The sequence below is a fragment of the Elephantulus edwardii genome, unplaced genomic scaffold (assembly GCF_000299155.1).
Source record: "Elephantulus edwardii isolate Elephantulus edwardi_28Jun2011 unplaced genomic scaffold, EleEdw1.0 scaffold00122, whole genome shotgun sequence".
Lineage (NCBI taxonomy): Eukaryota > Metazoa > Chordata > Mammalia > Macroscelidea > Macroscelididae > Elephantulus > Elephantulus edwardii.
The window spans coordinates 3,005,727-3,010,694 of record NW_006399872.1 but is presented as its reverse complement, the minus strand read 5'-3'; positions in this window follow the sequence as shown (position 1 = coordinate 3,010,694).

The window sequence follows — 4,968 nt, the reverse complement described above, 5'->3', positions numbered from 1 at the left end:
GTTTTACTGTTTTCAGTATGTGCTTTCTCTAACTCCTGGACCAATTTTGGACTTTCTGGTTGCTCTGAGCTGCTCTAATTTGTGAATTGCTTTCTCCTTCCATAAGTCTCTTTTGCTTTTACTCTCAGCAGAAACTGTGGGTTTGCTCAACAAATTAAAGGAAGTGTGTAATTACTCTTTTGTTAATCTTCTTGTGAATTTTAAATGTGTTGGATGGTATAGGTCTAGCTTTATCAATGGAAACAGGTTTCTACAATTCACATGGCTCGGTTACTTTACACTAAATTACTTGAAAAACAGGAAAGTAAAATTGCCAATTGTCTGTCTTTCTAAGTCCAGAGCACTGAAGTGAAAAAAAATATTGTATTTTCACATTCATATTAGCTATGTTTTCCATCTCATTACAATATGGGAAAATCTGTTGTTAGGGACCTCTCCAAAGTACTGAAGAGCAAGGGTGTCTCTCTGGAGACTAAGGTGCGTCTGATATAGGCCATGGTCTTTGCAATCACTTGTTATGCATCAGAGAGTTGGACAATGACTAAGGAGGATAGAAGGAGAATTGATGCCTTTGAGCTGTGGTGCTGGAGAAGAGTATTGAGGGCACCATGGACTGCTAGGAAAACAAACAGATTCATCCTGGAAAGTGTCAAACCTGGCGGCTCCTTGGAGGCAAGGATTCTGAGGCTCCGTCTAACATACTTTGAACATGTTGTAAGGAAGGACCAGTCCTTGGAGAGGGACATCATGCTTGGTAGGGTGGAGCGACAACACAGGAGAGGAAGGCCCTCTATGAGGCATATTGATTCAGTGACTGGGGCAATTGGGATGGGTGTATCGGAGATGGTGCGATTGGCCCAGGACAGAGCGGAGTTTAGGACTGTTGTACATAGGGTCACTATGAGTCTCAAGCGACTCGAAGGCACATAACAACAACAACAATATGTTTTCCATAATTTTCAAAACATGTATAAATATGAACTAACAATTACTGATTATAAAAAATTAAAACATTTTTATTTGAAAAGTAATAATATAAGGAAAGAGACATAACTATCTGTAACAAGATAGATTACATTGAGTTTCAGACTGTTCCTATAGTTTTTTTCTTCTGTTGAAGAGGAAAATCAATTAAAAAGTATTCTAATTTTTATTTCAAGAAAGGTCTTTTCTGGTTTATAAGATTAAATAATTGATCATAAAAAGCCTTATGCAAACTGTAAAAGGCTACCAGAAACTGCTCTATTATAGTTAATACCGTCAAGTCAACTCCAATACTTAATGACCCTATGAAACAACATGTTGAATTCTTGCCCTATCCTGCCCCCTTCTCACAATCTCTACAAAGCCCAAATCCTTTGTTGCAGCCACTAAGTCAACCTGTCTCATTAAAGGTCTTCCTCTCTTACTCTGATCCTGTACTTTACACAGCATGTTGTGTTTGTCCAAGGACTGACACCTTCTGACAATATGACAGTATGTGAGACAAAATTTAATCATGCCTGCTGTTAAGGAGTACCTTCCTTGCACTTCCTCCAAAACAGATTTGTTTATTCTTTTGACAGTTCCTAGTATATTCTGAAATCTTCACCAACACATACACACAGATCAACTGAAAATATCATGACTTGGGTCAGACACCCCTTAGTTTTTAAGCTGACATATTTATTCTATGAGGACCTCATGCACTTGCTGCGAAGGGTCAAGGACTGCAGCCTTCAGTATGGACTAAGGCTCAACGTCAAGAAGACAAAGATTCTCGCCACTGGACCAATTGGCAGCGTCAGGATGGATGATGAAGAGATTGAGAGTGTTCACAGCTTCACTTTGCTCGGCTCCACAGTTAACACTCTTGGTACCAGCAATCAGGAAATCAAAAAGCGTATCGCGATGGGAAAGTCTGCCGTTAGGGACCTGTCAAAGGTACTCAGGAGCAACAGTGTCTCTCTGGAGACTAAGGTGCGCCTGTTACAGGTCATGGTATTTGCAATCGCTTGTTATGCATCAGAGAGTTGGACAATGACTAGGGAGGACAGAAGGAGAGTGGATGCTTTTGAGCTGTGGTGCTGGAGAAGGGTACTGAATGTACCCTGGACTGCCAGGAAAACAAACAGATCCATCTTGGAGAGGATTAAACCAAGCTGCTCCTTGGAGGCAAGGATTCTGGGGCTTCATCTGACATACTTTGGACATGTTGCCAGGAGGGACGGGTCCTTGGAGAGGGACGTCATGCTTGGGAGGGTGGAGGGACAGCGCAGGATGGGAAGACCCTCTATGAGATGGATTGATTCGGTGACTGGGGTAATCGGGATGGGTGTGTCAGAGGCGGTGCGGTTGGCGCAGGATAGAGCAGGGTTTAGAGCTATTGTGCATAGGGTCGCTATGAGTCGGAAACGACTCGATGGCACATAACAACAACAACAACATATTTATTCTTTAGCACTTTGAAAAAGCCCTTGACAACAAAGATGACAAGTGCAACATGTCTTGATTTCTTTAACTTCTGCTTCAATTGGTGCTGATTGTGGATCCAAGTAACATGAGATCAATGGTAACTTCAGTCTGTTACCTATTTATTATGATGTTGCTTATTTGTACAGTGGTGAGGAATTTTATTTTATTGATATGGTGAGTCTTCTTTATAGGAATCTAATTTATTTTTACATCCTGAAAGAAAATATAAACTGTATAAACCATTGAGCTTTCTGTTAGACTGATGCACTATATAACTGGGATTCTCTCAAAATATATTCATGGTTTGTTCAATTACTTGTTATACATATGGAAGTTAAACAATTAATTAGTATGACATAAAGATCAATGCCTTTGAGCTCCGGTGTTGGAGAAGAGCACTAACTATCCCATAGACTGCCAAAAGTACAAATAAATATGGCTTCAAGAATGTGCAGCCAAGGTGCTTCTTGGAGGCAAAGATGGCGAAGCTTCATCTCACATATTTTAGGCATGTTTTTAGGAAAGGCCAGTCCTTCAAAAAGGACTTCTTGGAAAGGCAGAAGGTCAGGGAAAGAGAAAATGACCCTTGACAAGATGGACTGACACAGTTACTGTAACTATGAACTCAAGTATATCAGAGATGATGAGGATGGTGTGGAATAGGGCAAGGTTCGTATCTACTGTCCATGGGTTCATAGTCGACTCAACAGTACTAAACAACAACAGCAGTATTTCCTCTTGTAGTCTTAGAAGTGATTGATGGCCTATCCCAGAGTGTCACTACAGTTGATTCCAGTTTTACCCTTTGCTGAGAATTCACATTTCTATTCCAGAAGCCCTGCAGCAGAGTCTACATTTTAATACAATTTCCAGTGATAAGAATCTGCATTTCCACTTGTGATCTACTGATTCAAATTTCACTACTACCTAACTGGTTGTTGATTTGAACAATTCCAGGAACCGCTGAAAAGAAAAAAGAAAAAAGAATGCTTGCATTTTTCCTCTAAAAGATCTTGAAAACACGGTTCTACTGTGGTATATGTTGTGGCTGCTATTAGGTGCTGTCAAGTACGACTCATAATGACCCTGCGAACAACAAATCTAAACACCATTCTGTCCTGCACCATCCTCACCAACTCAGCATACCTGAGCCCATTGCTGCAATTTCTGTGGCAATCCATCTCACTATCTTGGAGAAAGAGCAGCCAGGGTGTTCCTTAGAAGAAAAAATGATGAAGATCCGTCTCATATACTTTGGACATATTGTTAGGAAAGTCTATTACTGGGAAAGGTATAAAACATGCTTGAAAAGGTGGAGGGTCAGGGAGGATATGAAGATCCTCAACCGACATACAGGGGATTGTATAACCAGAATCAACTCAACTGGTGTAATCTCAAAGGCATGCAGGGTGTGAATCCACCAGCTGCCCCACTGGTGGAAGAGTGGACAGTCTCCTCCCCTGGTATTTACTGCCTCTGAAAATGCACTGAAGGGTCAGTTATGGGTCAGTTCCAACTCAACAGCACACAAAAACTGCAGAGATTTAGAAAATTCTTGCTTTTTATAAAGTTTGACTTTCGTGTTTATTCTCTCACCTCAAAGACTTAAAAGACTATTAAGAATTGAATAGCAATAATCATAGTTAATATTCCTTTGCTCACTAAAGAAAGTTGTTTCAGGTCAATTGAGAAGGAAGAAATTAGTGCCAAATTCTCATCTGGAATGCCCATTTTGGAACTGGGTGGAAATTTCCAATGTCTTTCAAAACTCCTTTTGTGTGTATGTGTGTGTGTGTGTGTGTGTGTGTGTGTGTGTGCCAAAGCCAAAGGCAATGGGTATTGTATGGGATTATTCCCCCGTTGGGGCACACATTGTCACTTTTGGAAGCATCACGCTATTTGACCTTTATCACATTCTTACTGCATGATTTACAGCAATTATGAAATTTCAGTATTTGCAGGTGAAAAAGAAATGAAAAGCTTCTGATTTTCAGGAGAAGCAAACGCCTTCATAGATTTTTTTTTCATACATATTCAGTAGTAAAACACGCAACCATCTGTGGCTTCACAACACACTCAGCCTGTTGACATTGCTGACTAAATAAGAAAAAAAGAGTATTTCTCATTCTGCATGGCCATTTTCCAGCTGGAATGATATCACATATTTCAACTTTGTTTCAAAGGGATCTGGTTTTTAAAAAGCCAAAAACACAGAAAGAATCAAAGACGTGCATAGTCTTCCTCTCATGGGATTAAAAACTACTTGGAACACCACACAGTGAAAGTTAAGAGGGGCAGGACCAAGTCAGAGTCCTAGTCACTGTGTCAGAGTTTACTTGGTTCCTCAGATTCATGTTTCAACACTTGTTGTTGTTATGTGCTGTCGAGTCGCTTGTGACTCATAGCAACCCTATGTACAACAGCCCTAAATCCTACTCTGTCCTGTGCCAATTGCGCTGCCTCTGACATACCCATCCTGATTACCCCAGTCACTGAATCAATCCACCTCATAGA